Here is a 19,500-nt window from a genome sequence, read left to right on the forward strand (position 1 = left end):
GAAGTCGTAAGACCGCTAAGTCTTTCACAAAACAATTGACCGTCCAACAGTCGTTTGCCATGACCACAAAATACGATAGTAGTCACCCTATTGCAAAGCGTATAACTGCGGCTGTAACTGCAATGTTGGTGTTAGACGTGCGCCCGGTGTCCGCCATCAGTGGAGTGGGATTTAGAGGGTTGATGGAGGTATTGTGTCCCCGGTACCAAATCCCCTCGAGATTCCACTTCACTAGGCAGGCGATACCAAAAATGTACAGAGAAGTACGATCAAGTGTCCTCAGTGCTCTAAAAAATGCGGTTGTACCCACTGTCCACTTAACCACGGACATGTGGACAAGTGGTTCTGGGCAAACGAAGGACTATATGACTGTGACAGCCCACTGGGTAGATGCATCCCCTTCCGCAGCAACAGCAACAGCTGCATCAGTAGCAGCAACTACAAAATGGCGGCTCGTGCAAAGGCAGGCAACATTGTGCATTACAGGCTTTAATAAGAGGCACAATGCTGACAACATATTAGAGAAAATGAGGGAAATTATCTCCCAGTGGCTTACCCCACTTAGACTCTCATGGGGATTTGTGGTGTCAGACAATGCCAGTAACATTGTGCGGGCATTAAATATGGGCAATTTCCAGCACGTCCCATGTTTTGCCCACACCATTAATTTGGTGGTGCAGCATTACCTCAAGAGTGACAGGGGTGTGCAGGAGATGCTTGCGGTGGCGCGCAAAATTGCTGGACACTTTCGGCATTCAGCCAGTGCCTACCGCAGACTAGAGGCACATCAAAAAAGCATGAACCTGCCCTGCCATCACCTCAAACAAGAGGTTGTGACGCGCTGGAACTCCACCCTCTATATGCTGCAGAGGATGGAGGAGCAGCAAAAGGCCATTCAGGCCTACACAGCCACCTACGACATAGGCAAAGGAGTGGGGATGCGCCTCAGTCAAGCGCAGTGGAGACTGATTTCCGTGTTGTGCAAGGTTCTGCAGCCATTTGAACTTGCCACACGAGAAGTCAGTTCCGACACTGCCAGCTTGAGTCAGGTTATTCCCCTGATCAGGCTGTTGCAGAAGCAGCTGGAGAAAGTGAGGGAGGAGCTGGTAAGCCATTGCGATTACACCAAGCATGTAGCTCTTGTGAATGTAGCCCTTCGTACGCTTTGCCAGGATCCGAGGGTGGTCACTCTTTTAAAGTCAGAGGAATACATTCTGGCCACCGTGCTCGATCCTCGGTTTAAAGCGTATGTTGTGTCTCTGTTTCCGGCGGACACAAGTCTACAGCGGTGCAAAGACCTGCTGGTCAGGAGATTGTCCTCTGAAGAGGACCGTGACATCCCAACAGCTCCACCCTCATTTTCTTCCACATCTATGGCTGCGAGGAAAAAGCTCAGTTTTCCCAAAAGAGGCACTGGCGGGGATGCTGATAACATCTGGTCCGGACTGAAGGACCTGCCAACCATTGCAGACATGTCTACTCTCGCTGCATTGGATGCTGTCACAATAGAAAAAATTGTGGATGATTACTTTGCTGACACCATCCAAGTAGACATGTCAGACAGTCCATATTGTTACTGGCAGGAAAAAAAGGCAGTTTGGAAGCCCCTGTACAAACTGGCTCTATTTTACCTGAGTTGTCCCCCCTCCAGTGTGTACTCGGAAAGAGTTTTTAGTGCAGCGGGGAACCTGGTCAGTGAGCGGCGAAGGAGGTTGCTTCCTCAGAACGTTGAAAAAATGATGTTTATAAAAATGAATAATCAATTCCTCAATGAAGTACAGCACTGCCCTCCAGACAGTACAGAGGGACCTGTGGTTGCGGAGTCCAGCGGGGACGAATTGATAATGTGTGATGAGGAGGAAGTACACACTGTAGGGGGAGAGGAATCAGAGGTTGAGGATGAGGACGACATCTTGCCTCAGTAGAGCCTGTTTAGTCTGTACAGGGAGAGATGAATAGCTTTTTTGGTGTGGGGGCCCAAACAAACCAATCATTTCAGCCAAAGTTGTTTGGTAGGCCCTGTCGCTGAAATGATTGGTTTGTTAAAGTGTGCATGTCCTATTTCAACAACATAAGGGTGGGTGTGAGGGCCCAAGGACAATTCCATCTTGGACCTTTTTTTTTTGCATTATATGACCAATCAACAGTCGTTTGCCATGTTCAAAAAGTAAAACCAAATTTAAAAAAATACAAGAAATTAAACCAAAAGTAAAATGCCGTGTCATAATTTAAAACAAGAGGTATTGACGTGCTCTAAAACTACTGTATTGTTGTTTATATTTTATAAACACTACACTTGAAAGCTTGAGTCTTTCAATAAAAAAGTAACTGTCCATTGCACGAATATTTGCAACAGGGACAATTTTAGGGTTAAGAAAGTCAACTAATAACACTTCGACGCTGTCTGTCTTTATAAACACTATACTTGGAAGTTGGAGGAGGTATTGTGGCCCCGGCACCAAATTTACTACCGGGGCCACTCCACTGTGCAGTCCATATTTAGGTGTATCAGATATTAAACAACGGTGACAGTTGATGCCCAATTTTTTAATTATATTGTGGCCTCGGTACCAAATTGTGTACCGGGGCCACCACACTACGCAGTCCAGATACTTGTTTGGTGGAATTCAGACCAGTTGAGGGTTTTATTATTATTATATTGTGTGGACCACTCTATCTATACCACACTACAACTCTATATACCACTCTATTTCATACTTTAATTCTATTTCATACTTTAATTCTATTTAATACTTTAATTCTATTTCATACTTTAATTCTATTTCATACTTTAATTCTATTACTAATTACCATAAAGAGGAACAAAATAAACCAATTTTACCAAAAGTATAATATGACTTAGACTTACAAACACTACACTTGAAAGATCGTGCCTTTAAATGAAAAAGTCAGTCTTCATTGCACGACTATGTGCAACAGGGACAGTTTTTTGGGTTTACAAAGTCAAACAATAACACTTTGACCCTGTCTGTCTGGGATCTCAATGACGAATTGTCTGTACCATGTTTGGAGGAGGTATTGTGGCCCCGGTATCAAATTGGGTACCGGGGCCACCCCACTATGCAGTCCAGATACTTGTTTGGTGGAATTCTGACACGTGGAGGGTTTTTTAATTATATTGTGGCCTCGGTACCAAATTGTGTACCGGGGCCACCACACTACGCAGTCAAGATAGATAGATGCGTATCATAGATAAAGTACATTCAGTGGTGTGGGGCAAATTGAAAAATATTCAAAATGCACTGACATTATCAAAAACAAGAGGTTGTGACACGCTAAAACTCCAACATGTATATGATGGAGAGGATGGAGGAGCAGCCGTATGTGTAGTGTAATGCAGATCTGTTGAAGGTTTTTTATATATTTTATTGTGGTGCCCAGTGCCCACTCCTCTACGCAGTCCAGGTACATTTATTGGTGCGATTCATAAAAGTTCAGGGTTTTTAAGATATTGTGGTGACCCACTCCTCTACGCAGTCCAGGTACATTTATTGGTGCGATTCATAAAAGTTCTGGGTTTTTAAGATATTGTGGTGACCCACTCCTCTACGCAGTCCAGGTACATTTATTGGTGCGAATCATAAAAGTCCAGGGTTTTTAATATATATTGTGGTGACCCACTCCTCTACGCAGTCCAGGTACATTTATTGGTGCGATTCATAAAAGTTCAGGGTTTTTAAGATATTGTGGTGACCCACTCCTCTAGGCAGTCCAGGTACATTTATTGGTGCGATTCATAAAAGTTCAGGGTTTTTAATATATTGTGGTGACCCACTCCTCTACGCAGTCCAGGTACATTTATTGGTGCGATTCATAAAAGTTCAGGGTTTTTAATATATATTGTGGTGACCCACTCCTCTACGCAGTCCAGGTACATTTATTGGTGCGATTCATAAAAGTTCTGGGTTTTTAAGATATTGTGGTGACCCACTCCTCTACGCAGTCCAGGTACATTTATTGGTGCGAATCATAAAAGTTCAGGGTTTTTAATATATATTGTGGTGACCCACTCCTCTACGCAGTCCAGGTACAATTATTGGTGCGAATCATAAAAGTTCAGGGTTTTTAATATATATTGTGGTGACCCACTCCTCTAGGCAGTCCAGGTACATTTATTGGTGCGATTCATAAAAGTTCAGGGTTTTTAAGATATTGTGGTGACCCACTCCTCTACGCAGTCCAGGTACATTTATTGGTGCGATTCATAAAAGTTCTGGGTTTTTAAGATATTGTGGTGACCCACTCCTCTACGCAGTCCAGGTACATTTATTGGTGCGATTCATAAAAGTTCAGGGTTTTTAATATATATTGTGGTGACCCACTCCTCTACGCAGTCCAGGTACATTTATTGGTGCGAATCATAAAAGTTCAGGGTTTTTAATATATATTGTGGTGACCCACTCCTCTACGCAGTCCAGGTACAATTATTGGTGCGAATCATAAAAGTTCAGGGTTTTTAATATATATTGTGGTGACCCACTCCTCTAGGCAGTCCAGGTACATTTATTGGTGCGATTCATAAAAGTTCAGGGTTTTTAAGATATTGTGGTGACCCACTCCTCTACGCAGTCCAGGTACATTTATTGGTGCGATTCATAAAAGTTCTGGGTTTTTAAGATATTGTGGTGACCCACTCCTCTACGCAGTCCAGGTACATTTATTGGTGCGATTCATAAAAGTTCAGGGTTTTTAATATATATTGTGGTGACCCACTCCTCTACGCAGTCCAGGTACAATTATTGGTGCGAATCATAAAAGTTCAGGGTTTTTAATATATATTGTGGTGACCCACTCCTCTAGGCAGTCCAGGTACATTTATTGGTGCGATTCATAAAAGTTCAGGGTTTTTAATATATTGTGGTGACCCACTCCTCTACGCAGTCCAGGTACATTTATTGGTGCGATTCATAAAAGTTCTGGGTTTTTAAGATATTGTGGTGACCCACTCCTCTACGCAGTCCAGGTACATTTATTGGTGCGAATCATAAAAGTTCAGGGTTTTTAATATATATTGTGGTGACCCACTCCTCTACGCAGTCCAGGTACATTTATTGGTGCGATTCATAAAAGTTCTGGGTTTTTAAGATATTGTGGTGACCCACTCCTCTACGCAGTCCAGGTACATTTATTGGTGCGAATCATAAAAGTCCAGGGTTTTTAATATATATTGTGGTGACCCACTCCTCTACGCAGTCCAGGTACATTTATTGGTGCGATTCATAAAAGTTCAGGGTTTTTAAGATATTGTGGTGACCCACTCCTCTAGGCAGTCCAGGTACATTTATTGGTGCGATTCATAAAAGTTCAGGGTTTTTAATATATTGTGGTGACCCACTCCTCTACGCAGTCCAGGTACATTTATTGGTGCGATTCATAAAAGTTCAGGGTTTTTAATATATATTGTGGTGACCCACTCCTCTACGCAGTCCAGGTACATTTATTGGTGCGATTCATAAAAGTTCTGGGTTTTTAAGATATTGTGGTGACCCACTCCTCTACGCAGTCCAGGTACATTTATTGGTGCGAATCATAAAAGTTCAGGGTTTTTAATATATATTGTGGTGACCCACTCCTCTACGCAGTCCAGGTACAATTATTGGTGCGAATCATAAAAGTTCAGGGTTTTTAATATATATTGTGGTGACCCACTCCTCTAGGCAGTCCAGGTACATTTATTGGTGCGATTCATAAAAGTTCAGGGTTTTTAAGATATTGTGGTGACCCACTCCTCTACGCAGTCCAGGTACATTTATTGGTGCGATTCATAAAAGTTCTGGGTTTTTAAGATATTGTGGTGACCCACTCCTCTACGCAGTCCAGGTACATTTATTGGTGCGATTCATAAAAGTTCAGGGTTTTTAATATATATTGTGGTGACCCACTCCTCTACGCAGTCCAGGTACATTTATTGGTGCGAATCATAAAAGTTCAGGGTTTTTAATATATATTGTGGTGACCCACTCCTCTACGCAGTCCAGGTACAATTATTGGTGCGAATCATAAAAGTTCAGGGTTTTTAATATATATTGTGGTGACCCACTCCTCTAGGCAGTCCAGGTACATTTATTGGTGCGATTCATAAAAGTTCAGGGTTTTTAAGATATTGTGGTGACCCACTCCTCTACGCAGTCCAGGTACATTTATTGGTGCGATTCATAAAAGTTCTGGGTTTTTAAGATATTGTGGTGACCCACTCCTCTACGCAGTCCAGGTACATTTATTGGTGCGATTCATAAAAGTTCAGGGTTTTTAATATATATTGTGGTGACCCACTCCTCTACGCAGTCCAGGTACAATTATTGGTGCGAATCATAAAAGTTCAGGGTTTTTAATATATATTGTGGTGACCCACTCCTCTAGGCAGTCCAGGTACATTTATTGGTGCGATTCATAAAAGTTCAGGGTTTTTAAGATATTGTGGTGACCCACTCCTCTATGCAGTCCAGGTACATTTATTGGTGCGATTCATAAAAGTTCAGGGTTTTTAATATATAATGTGGTGACCCACTCCTCTACGCAGTCCAGGTACATTTATTGGTGCGATTCATAAAAGTTCAGCATTTTTAATATATATTGTGGTGACCCACTCCTCTACGCAGTCCAGAAAGATACCTTGTTGCAACGTTTTGGACTAATAACTATATTGTGAGGTGTTCAGAATACACTGTAAATTAGTGGAAATGCTTGTTATTGAATGTTATTGAGGTTAATAATAGCCTAGGAGTGAAAATAAGCCCCAAAACCTGATTTTTAAACTTTTTATGTTTTTTTGCAAAAAAATCCGAATCCAAAACCTTAAATCCGAACCGAGACCTTTCGTCAAGTGTTTTGCGAGACAAATCCGAACCTCAAAAATAACGAAAATCCGGATCCAAAACACAAAACACGAGACCTCAAAAGTCGCCGGTGCACATCCCTAGAAAATATATCCAGAACAAACATCGCATAACACAATTTAGATGGGCAGTGCAGTGTGGATTTCATCTGAATTGTCTAGACAACAGGAGGTCGGCCACGATTACAGTACAAACAAACCCACAGTCTGGTACTTCCTGAAAACTTAGCTGAGTCCACTTTCTCTGGCAGCACAATATAAATGTATTATACACACTCTCTGGTGGCACTGAATATGTTACATCCATTCTCTAGTAGGACACAATAAACTATTACTCTGGTTTGATAGTACGGAATAAATATGTCACTTATTGTTAGTTTAGACAGTAATAATGAGCACTTAAGTCATGAATGAATATTTCCATCCTCTTCTTCACACAGTAAATGCCACAATCCTTTTGTGTCAATGATTAGACAGAAAGCATAGACTGCTTTTACATGGTGTCTGTGGTAAAAGGGTTTTTATTTGCTTTTGATGATGGGTGGATCAGGGTGTTCCGTGTGCACAATAATCTTCCTTTGGACTTAGTGCCAACATATAAAAAATTAAATTACATTGTGTGAGCAAGATAACTAAATGTGCTCTTGGGTAGATATAGGCAAACATGAAGGTGTTCCTTGCAATGCACAAAAGGCCTTGATTTTAACATCACAGGCCTGAGTCATTAAGGAGAGCGAAGAATAAAAAGGAGTAACTTTGCACCTGGGCAAAACCATGTTGCATTGGAGGGGGAGGTAAATTTAAAATGTGGGAACAGATTTATAGCTGTGATAGGGCATGTCCTAGAATAACTTTAAATTTGAGTGTAAAAATAAAGTTATTAAGTATTTTCTGTATATGCAAAATAATAAACTAATTTGCACCCCTTGCATTGTAATATGGTTTGTTCAGGATCAAACTCCTTTATTTGCCTTAATGACTCAGGCCCCACATGTTTATTTAAGATGGAACAAGACAAGGAAATTTGTGATGTGATATTCAACATTCTCTGCTAGTACAAAAGACTGTATTGAACTTCTCACTTATTTTTGCCTGAAATATGCAATTTTAATATCCAATTTTTGTGAGATTTACTCATTTTCTTTTGGTTCACCTTGAACCACGGAGGCTCAATGTGAACTAACAGACACAGTGATTTAGACACAGGGATATAGGAAAGGACAGTTTTTAGACACAGGGGTTAGGGAAGGACAATTGGTCAACCTCCCAACTCTACTACTACACGCAGTAAATACTCTCCACTTTTTCATGTTTCATGCACAATTATTATATGTTTGCCTGTCCTGCTAATTTAGCTATTTCTCCTCTTGTTTTTTTCCAGTACTTTCTGCTTTCAAGAGCACTGAACTCCCTCTGTAGGTGGTTCACTGGATCTCTGTCACAACAAACTAGAAACATAGGTCTTGCTCAATAAAAACACACTAGGGACCTCATTTAGAGTCGGACGCAAAGTCCGTTTTAGGTGCATCCAACAAAAAAACACTATCACGCATGTGCAAAAAGCCCCAAATCCGCCTGCATCTTGGACGCAATTAACACTTGCAACAGCTTGGGACTCACTACAAGAGAATGGGAGGAACGTGGAATTATGAAGGCGTGACCATGTAACTACATCCTAGTCGCAGTGAGGCGCAGACGCAACACAAGACAAAACGGCTAAAGTTGTGCGGCAGGAATTAGGTTTCACAAGCGGTTAGCTAGCTGCAGGAACTGCTCGCAGCTCGATAGGGTTTTAAGAGTGGGACGCAACTGGGGTTGCTTGCCACTCGTAATACCCTACCAAGCTACGGCACACTCCCACTTCTTAAACGGACTTTGCGTCCGACTCTAAATGAGGTCCTAAATGCTTACTGCAGTACATGTACCAACGCAAGCCTTGTTAGTATGGGGAATCTTTCACTTCTGCCAGCATAAACTGCTATTCACACTATAATAAAATCTGCTCGGTCAGGTTGCTATTAGGGCCCGGGGGTAGGCTGGCCGCCACCCCCGGATGCAAAATACAATACTTTCCACCGCGGCCGCATCTGATGTCATCAGATGCGGCCGCGTCAGTGCACAGACGGCCGCATCACATGACAGGGGATGCGGCCGCGTCATCAATGACGTGGCCGCATCCCTTTTCATGTGATGCGGCCGCCTATGTGCCCCCCGGCCACACCTCTCCCAGCCCGCGCCTGCTCATATGGGAACCATGGGGATGTGTGTGCCAGGCTAAACCTGTAATGTGAAAAGTAGATAAAATAGTACCAAGTCCTAGCCAAGCAGCCATTGACTGTTTTCACTTACTGGCACTAATGATTCTACTAGTGCCATCATGGCAGTGGCTGCTGTAACTTGTCCATCTTGAATATGTATACTATTCCCCCTGGAATATGTAGTTCCACAATATAATAGTAAAAGAAAAAAAGACACCAACACATTTTCATAAACATTTTTAGCCAAATAAAAAAAAAACAAAGGGCTGGCAAATTTTAGCGCAGGGCAAGACTAGACTTTAGGAACATTTAAAGTTTAAAAAAAAACAGGTCACTTTATATTCTACCAGAACAATGTTCATTGCAGTTTTAAAGTCTGATAAAACAGTTTTCATTAAATGTACTTCACATAGACACATTTTTTGGAGGTTGGTTGGGACAAAAATCGTACAATCTGCATTCCTGGTTTGTCTTAAGTATAAATGTGGACAGATGCCTGCTGTGTATGAAACTCATATGGAACACAAATAGCATAGAACAACTTGTGTCCTGGGAGGCAGATGCAAGCAAGTGACCCATTGTGTGCACCACAGCAATGGTTACAATAACAGACCATTGAAGGAAGTTATGAACAGTTAACAACCCAAAATGAGCCACCACCATTGTCCTCCTGGCGGTTAACCAGCATTGCGATTAATTCTGTACATTTGATACAATTGTATCCGTAGAGTTATTCTATGTTTCATCTGTGGAAACAGAAATAAGCAATAACTAGATGAAGCACTTAGAAAATATCCAGAAGCATAAAAGTAAAGTGATGTATGCTACAAAAATGTGCAGGATGACTTGTACAAATCAATACATTTAAGTCTTTTGAAGGTAGACAACTCCTTTCATAGGATTCTGCCAGATCATAAATGTCTAAAAGAAACATACAAGACATTTAGACAAACAGAAAACCTTGTTCAGACTATTTGAATTTGCAGCATTCCAGCCTTCACAAACCACTTTGAACATTGGAATGCGGTTACTTCGTAAGACAATTCCATAATAGCCATTATACCACTATAACTAAAAGAATGTGCAATGGAAATTAACCCATTGAATGCTAATGACAAGAGGGACTTGCCCTATACATGGACCTTAATACCGCAAAGGGTGAGTCCCACTTGCACCGCAGTAACGGGATTGCAAGAAAGCCCACTGAACATTTATCACTGATTGGTGGGATTTTTTTTTCTTTTTCATTCGTGTAATTTATTATAATATATATACGATCATTTTTGTTCAGCAGGCATTAAATAACATTATAGTAAATAGGAAAATAGGGTGCTCTGAAAAGGATGTCAGTATATATTTGTTTAATATTTGTTTTTAAAAGAAATTAAAATGTTGCCACCCTTTGTTTGCTTAATTGCCTTGTCTGGCAATAAAACAAAGAGAAAAACCTGCACTATTTAAGTACAAGGGAGGATGCTGTTTTAGAAACCAAATTTCTGTGCCCCCATTCCATTTCTGAAATACGCTTTGACAAGAACAGTTGAAAGATGAGAGTCCCTCTTTCAAAAAGTTTCTCTTTTTATTTGTCATTTGATCACTCGTGATCACCAAAGAAATACATATTTATGTAAACAAAGTATTAGGTGTATCTAATTTCTACTCCAGGCACCCCTTTACACAAAGTCAGCCCGTAAAAATGGCGAGACCAATAGCCTTTAAGAAAGATATAACCATCCTTTTTGCCCACCTGTTAATAAATAAGAAATATGAAAACGTGAAACCTCTATTGCACCCCCTCCTGGAAACTATTGTACATGTTTTTTTTTCTAAAAATACACAGTCTTCTGGATAAAACAAAGTATGGTTTGTGTGGGTACTGCACAGATAAGTTACTGATATTGAAGTTGGAATGAGATGAGCTCAAAGGTGCCAAAATAGGCCCCACAAACGGGTGAAAAAAATCTTTAGCAGGAAAAGGGGTAATAAGCCTGTTTGTTAAATTTAGAGGCAGATTTCCACAGGAAAAAAACTACTGTCTTCTGCTCTCAACCATTACACATCATCATCATCATCATCATTTATTTATATAGCGCCAACATATTCCGTAGCGCTTTACAATTGGGGACAAACATAATAAACTAATAAACAAACTGGGTAAAACAGACAAAGAGGTGAGAAGGCCCTGCTCACAAGCTTACAATCTATGGGACAATGGGAGATTGACACATGAGATTAAGTATACATTTTGCATCTTGGCCCAGCCAGACTGCAAAGGTAAAAGTGACTCATAAGCTAAATGATCCTGTCACACAACAATGTTGGTCCGGGGGCAGCCGTCCCGCGTGAAACTGTGTAACAGGCTAAAGGTAGCGAGGTTAAGAGGGTGGCAGAGGAATATTATAAGCTTGTCTGAAGAGGTAGGTTTTCAGAGAACGCTTGAAAGTTTGTAGACCAGAGGAGAGTCTTACTGTGCGAGAATTCCATAGAGTGGGTGCAGCCCAAAAAAAGTCCTGTAACCGGGAATAGGAGGATGTAATGAGGGTGGATGAGAGACGCAGATCTTGTGCAGAACGGAGTTGCCGAGTTGGAAGATATTTTGAGACAAGAGAGGAGATGTATGTTGGTGCAGCTTTGTTGATGGCCTTGTAGGTTAGTAAAAGTATTTTATATTGGATTCGGTACAAAACAGGCAGCCAGTGTAGAGACATACAGAGTGATTCAACAGAGGAAGAACAATTTGCAAGGAAAATCAGTCTTGCCGCAGTGTGCAAAATAGATTGTAGAGGTTTAAGTCTGTTTTTGGGAAGACCAGTAAGGAGGGAATTGCAATAGTCAATGCGGGAGATGATGAGTGCATGAATTAAGGTTTTTGCAGTGTCTTGCGTGAGATATGTGCGAATTCTGGAAATGTTCACAGTGATTTACTTTGCGCTCACAACAATGAACATATTGGGTCTGATCGATTAAGGAACGTAAATGCTGATACGTGCTGTATTTTGCGTTAAATTGCCTGCGCATGCCCATACACACCAGTGAATACACACCAGTGAACGCAAGTACATCCAATCAGGGCCGGATTAAGGGAATGGAGGCCCCTGGGCTAAGGGGCCCTCCATTCCCCACGAGGCCCCCAATGTGAGCCGTCCGCCGCCCCCCGCCAGGACCCCCCCAAGCACTTACCTGTCAGTGCAGTCCTCCGTCCCGGCGCGCTGTAAGCTCCTTACTGAGGAGATCTCGCGAGAGTTCATGAACTCTCGCGAGATATCCTCAGTAAGCAGACTACAGCGCGCTGGGACGGATGACTGTACTGACAGTGCTCAGCAGCATTGATCGGGCCGGGGGCGCCCCCGCCCCCGACCGATCAATAATGCTGCTGAGGAGTTTGAAGGGCCCCCTGGATGCCCGAGGCCCCTGGGCTATAGCCCAGTTAGACCTCGGGTTAATCCGGCCCTGCATCCAATACATCTTCGAATGCAAGTGACACTACTGAGAACCTAGGATTTCATGGGGGGAATGGGGAGGGAAACCAAGTAGTCAATGTACAGTAAGGGCATGCCAAGATCGAGGGGCAGCACGGTGGCTTAGTGGTTAGCACTTCTGCCTCTCAATACTGGGGTTATGAGTTTGATTCCCGACCATGGCCTTATCTGTGTGGAGTTTGTATGTTCTCCCCGTGTTTGCGTGGGTTTCCTCCCACACTCCAAAAACATACTAGAAGGTTAATTGGCTGCTATCAAAATTGACCCTAGTGTCACTATCTGTGTGTGTGTGCGTGTGTTTATGTTAGGGAATTTAGACTGTAAGCTCCAATGGGGCAAGGACTTATGTGAGTTCTTTGTACAGCGCTACGGAATTAGTGCCGTTTTATAAATATCTGTTGATGATGATGATCGTACTCAGCAGCATCAGATTCAAGCTTTGGGCATCTCAAAGGCATTTGTTTTTCAGTAGTATTAATTGCACCAGCTACAGGTCAGGTGTAAGTCCCGATTACACATGTGTTTGCTATGAAGAAAAAAATTATCATTTTCTTTTGCAATGTTTATTAAAGACTATATTATTAACATATGACAATAATTGCATTATGCTGGGGTTTTATAATCCACATATATATTGTACATATCCAGCAAGTGCTACATAAGCAGCGACATACACCCGTATTCAACAAGAGGCGTTTCTTCAGATCTGCTTGCAAAAAATAAAAAAATTTAGGTTGTAAAATAAAGGTATTTGTTAATTAAATGGCCACTACTATGTTAACATCGCCCGTACAGTATAGAAACACCCAGCAGCTCAACAGTCATGGACTAAGTTCAAAACTCCCTCTGTGACAGCCACATTAAACCTTAGTGCTGCCCATACAGTGTAAGACCACTAGAAACACTAAGCTGACAGCAGTATTCAAATCTCCCACGTCAGGGATGACATAATAATTTATTCACCAGGTTGATCTGTTTGAACTCTGCCCACTGAAGCAATTAAAAACAGTCATTCACAGAAACTGTTCGAGGAATTGGTTAGCATGCTCCATCTGTCCATTCAAGTGGGGGTTTTACCCAGACGAGAAGCGGAGTGAAATTCACAGCCCCTTGCATTAGACCCTCAAAAAACCTTGCCACGAATTTAGGGCAATTTTAACAACATTATGGGCCCCCAGGCAAAGCAGTGCACTGGGGCCCCTACATATATACATATATATATATATATATATATATATATATATATATATATATACGTACACACATATAGATATGGATGGATAGAGATAGAGATAGATAGATGTACTTGCTCAGTGACCCTTGAATGTTTTTTATGCAGGTTTTTTTTTTTGCATTAATTATTTATTGCATTATTATTTATTCTAATTAAGAGCTGTGCCTATGGGGCCCCCTTGCCCAAGGGGCCCCCGGGCACCTGCCCATTGTGCCCAATGGAAAAGATGGCCCTGCATGAACTGAATCCTTCTATCAGATACTATCCCCAAGGGAAGTGTCAATGGCAGATTCTTTAAGGCTGTGAAGTGGGCTTGCTTGGAGAAGTGATCCACTACCACCAGGGTGGTGGTGTTGCTTTGAGAGCTGGGAAGGTCGGTGGTGAAACCAATGAATACAATGGTCCATGACATATGTTGACTGGGATCTAGATTCCCTATCTAGCCCATAAGATATGTGTCCATGGTACCTTAGAATGTGCACAAATAGTACATGATTGGACAAAGCAGGCAACATCCTACCTTACAGTGGGCCACCAGATTTCTCTGAGGATGAAGTTAATAGTCTTTCTGATACCAGGATGCCAATCATGTGATATCCCCATTGCAAAATCTGCAGCTGTCAGCTGGGTGAAACAAACATCTTCCTTCCGGTCCTTTGGGCATCTTGGTGAGTGCTGCCGTTGCAACCTGGATTCTGTCCAGAAATTCCGAAGACATGACTGCTCTGAGAATCAAGCCTGGGATAATGTGAATCCTCACAATAATTGCCTTCTGACAGCGCTCATCTGCAGCTAGTGTTGTGAATCCCCACAAGCATATTTGGATGTTTTACAATGAGTCAGTGAGTAATTAATAAACCTCTGCTCAGACTGAAATAAAGGACAGCTGGGTAAACCTAAAGATGTTTTGAGGATCATTAGCATTTATTTACAATGAAAAAATATAGTGATATACACAGTAGGGGTCACAAAGTGGACCTGATGTGCAATACAAAACACTTTAAATTTGCACCAGTGCACCTAGAGGGTCCATCCAATGCACCTCAATGTGAGCACCTCTTCTCTGCTCTCAGAAGCCTCCCCCGTAAAGTAAAGGTATCTATGATGTTTCTTCCACTACTCTTTTCTCACCTTCGAATATTGCTTTCATCATTCACATTTTGCCTCTAAACAAGGCACCTTCCCCAGCTCACTACCAACATATGAGATCCTCTCTGAATCAGAGTGCCCACAAGTCCTAACACCCATTTAACCCTTCTTCACTACATAAGACTCTGGGTCCAAGGGGTTAAACCCAATACATCCTGGATGGTATTTACCCCCAAATAAGGGACCAGACAATACTACTACAAATTTCCTCTTTCAGCACTTTCACAATTTGAGCCATAGTTAAAATAGTTGTTTCTTTGGTAGAATCCTAATTTAATTAACAGCTAGTTTAATGCACTTCGAAGAATAAATCTGTAGCTGTCATATACACTTTGACTATAGTAAAAGAGACAATAGAAGGACAGTGGTTCATTAGATAGAGACCCAGAAAATAGCCTTCATTGTATGCCCATGTTGATTTATTACACCAATATTTATCATATACTACAGACATCACACACATTTAGAGCTACAAACGGGTTTCTTACCGGGAAGGAGATATATGCTTCCATACCTGATTAGGTTCACATTCCACTAGCACAAAATATAGTAACAAAGTGTTGGAAATGACACTGCAGAGGCAGTATTGTTGCAGAATTAACGATGGCAGCGCATGCAGCTGTATATAGAATAGAGGGAGTTCCTATTGGTAAACTGTAAATAGCAATGGTACTGGCTACAGCAATGATTAATCAGAGCCTATCACATGGCTGAGGTCCACGTCAATGATGTCACAGTGGGAGATTGTATAGTGATACATTCAGGACATTCTCCCAACGTGACCTCACTGACGTGGACCTCAGCTGTGTTGCATGGGGTCGGAAAAGTGATGAAACGTGGGGTCAGGAGAGTAGGCAACTATGTACTATTCACTGCGGACACATAATCCATTCATAGAACATTGTACTACAAGCTGTATTATTCTATGAATGATGCGGCTGCAGTAAGTACAGTCATGGCCAAAAGTTTTGAGAATGGCACAAATATTATTTTTCACAAAGTCTCAGTTTTTATTATGGCAATTTGCATATACTGCAGAATGTCATGAAGAGTGATCAGATGAATGCAATTAATTTTAGGGCCCTCTTTGCCATGACAATGAACTTTATCCCAAAAACAACATTAACAACAGATAAGGGGGTTGATGAGTGGGAGAGGCAGAAGGTAGGAGTGACGTGAGGGAATAGATTTCCTGGGGGAAAGAGAGGGAGGAGGTAGGTAGGAGCAGACTGACGCTGAGAGAAGAGCAGCGAAGGGGACAAGAGGGAAAGGGTGTGAGTGGCGGAAAGGACGAGAGAGGGAAAGATGGTGGAGGGAGCAGCGAGTCTGATCAGGGGCTCAAAGGCACAGAAGAGAAGAGAGGAGTGAAATAGGGAGGGGGATGGGGAGGGAGAGATGGGAGTGAGGTGGAGGAAGAATATAGAGAGGTTGGACAGGGGAAGCAGGGGGATAGAGGGAGAGGACAGAAGTGAGAGAGGAGCAAAGCATTATAAAGCTAGAGAAGGTGTGGAATAGACGGTTGAAAGTAATACGGAAATCAAGGATGGTAAGGACTTACAAGTGAAGCGAGGAATGGTGAGAGCAGGAAAGGTGATTAAAGTGAGAGAGTGAAGCGGTAGAAGGAGAGAAAAGAGGAAGAAAAAGATGTAGCGTCTGAGCCAGGGAATCGGAAGCAGTAAGGACATTAGAGAAACAGATTAGACAGTGACATTAGACATGATTGGAAGGTAATTGTACAACAAAAGGCATAATACAAGGTGCACTGAGGTGGTTATGTAAGTCCACAGGACAAGAGGGAGCCAGATAAAAATTCAAGCTAAGTGAAGCAACAGTGCGATTTCAAGGTGGGAATACAAGCAGCATAAGTGGGATCAACAAGTCCTATTAAAACTGCAGGAGCCAAAAATAAGTGTAAGAAACAAATCAGCAGGGAGTGTCCAGATCTTAAATGAAGAAGTACCGTTTATACTCGAGTATAAGCCGAGTTTTTCAGCACATTTTTTGTACCGTTTATACTCGAGTGAGCTAGGTGAGCGGCATCCCTAGTGGGGAGAGAAGCGGGCAAGGTGGGTGGTGGAGGTGCGGCCTGTGCAGAGTGACCTCTGACATCGCGTCACACTGCGCAGAGCCACGTCGGGAACACTCGCTCAGACGCTGCCCGGCATTAGACTGCACATATGCAGCGGTTCTCCCGGGTCCCGTTGCAGACTGCTGTTCCTGATTGTCTGCGTCTTGGGCTCCGGGTGCTGCTGGGAAATTTCCATCTTTCACTGCAACCTCGGCAACTCTTGCGGCTTCCAGATAGACCCAAAAGGTGAGTGCAGTGCCTGGGACGCATCATCCTCCAGTCCCCAAGCACGGAGCGCTTACTTATAAGGGGGGTTTGGTTTAAACAATCTTTATTCATTCACACTTTTCAATTGCAAACTATGAATCCAAATAAAACAGATAATGGTAATGTAAATCCATACATTGCAGTCCCTTTACTCTAGTTTTACTGAGAGAGAACCATCCCTAAACTTAGGAATTGTTCTGTAATTCTTTTATAAAGTGTCTTCCTGTGTTCTCATAATAACGTCCCCTCTTTATGTATGATGTCCAGACACTATTAAGGGCAGAATTCTGTAAGCTGTCATGGAGGCATTTATCAGGTTTAGAGAACTTGTAGCACCTGCTGTTGTACAAGTTTCAGCCTGTGGCAGCTGCTTATGGTCCAGAACTGGAGAGCTGAAGGTAGCCTAAACCTGGAACATAGGCTACAGCTCATTGATTAGCAAATTGGCATAATAATATATAAAGTTGCACAGTATAAAAACATCTATAAAAAGTCATCAAAATGGAACTGTTAATTCTATTTTTATTTTTGAAATTTACCAGTAGCTGCTGCATTTCCCACCCTAGGCTTATACTCGAGTCAATAAGTTTTCCTAGTTTTTTGAGGTAAAATTGGGTGCCTCGGCTTATATTCGGGTCGACTTATACTCGAGTATATACGGTATCTTATTTCAGTCTCCTGGACAAAAACCATGTTACAATGCAAGGGGTGCAAACTAGTTTTCTGTTTTGCACATAAGTTAAATACTGACTGTTTTTTCATGTAGCACACAAATACTTGATAGCTTATTTGTACACTGAAATTTAAAGTTGATATGTGTGTGCTACATGAAAAAACAGTCAGTATTTAACTTATGTGCAAAACAGAGTACTAGTTTGCACCCCTTGCATTGTAACATGGTTTGGTCCAGTAGACTGAAATAAGACACCTCTTAAGATCCTTAATGAATCACGCCCTAAATTTGTTAATACACTTGTAAAAATCCTCACTCAGACTGCTGTTTAAATAGGCTCAAATAGCCATGTGACCACTTTCATGAATTAATCCCCACTAATTTCACACACTACAAACAAAGTAATACAATTCTTAAACAAGCAAATAGAGGGTAACCATACCATATAACTAAAAGACAAGATAGCACATATGATCCTTTACAGATAGCTTGTGGTGAAAAACTACACAGAGCAGGTTCAGGTAAGTTTATGACAATGGATAAACTAATTTAATCTTCCAGGCAATTACATTATAAAATGGCAGTGTACACCAATTAATTCTCAGTACCTGTAGAAAATATGAGAAAGTCCATGTAAAAGAGCATGCCCTCTAGTGGTTGTAGGAAGGAAGGTTTTCCTAAATTAATACGACTGTCAGGAGCTTGCCATTAGGACAGAGGGACATTTCTGTAATTTACAATGGTTATATCTGCAGTTTTAAGTTATACTGAAATATATGAAAATTAAAAAAATGTTTGCCACCAAAGACAGGTGTTAGTGAGCACGTAATGCTATATTTTATGACCTTCAATAATGAATATTATGCATTCTGTAGTTTGTGTTTTGGCTAAAGAGAGATAAACCCAGTAATTACACAGTTTTCAAATGGAAGCAGTATCTAAGGATATTCAATCAGTTCTTTGGCTGGATTAAACTGGCTCATTACGATCCATCCAGCAGCAGGGTTTGGTCAGGTTTCAATACATGTGGCTGCTCAAGTTTCAATTTAAAGCTCAAAAGATAGTCTGTAGGGGAAATATATTTCCTAAGAGTGTATTTGTCTGTATTATGCAGGTGATAAGGTGGGCCCCATTTACGTCATCAGCAAAAAGGCATCAGAAAAATGTTGTTAAATAATTGTCCCTATCATCATCCATTTAAAACACTTTTAGTCGTTGATGAATTTCCAAGACTCAGAGACGCTAGTTTTACATTACAGACCTTGCATGAAGTCCATTTCATCCTTCTGATATTTGATATTATGACATAAGCATTCTGCAGGGAGATATTGCATAACATTTCTGAAAAGTTACACCAGGAAAATAAAATCTACTGTTGAAATAGTGTTCTAGTGATAAGGGGAAAGGTGTATCACATTGCTTCTAGAACTGAGAAAAGAGAAGTCACTAATCTCAGGGAACCATGTTTATTTTTATGATGACTTAGATGTGGGAAATTTAAAAGCACTGCTACTTC

The sequence above is a fragment of the Mixophyes fleayi genome, chromosome 3 (genome assembly GCF_038048845.1).
Source record: "Mixophyes fleayi isolate aMixFle1 chromosome 3, aMixFle1.hap1, whole genome shotgun sequence".
NCBI classification, from domain to species: Eukaryota; Metazoa; Chordata; class Amphibia; order Anura; family Limnodynastidae; genus Mixophyes; species Mixophyes fleayi.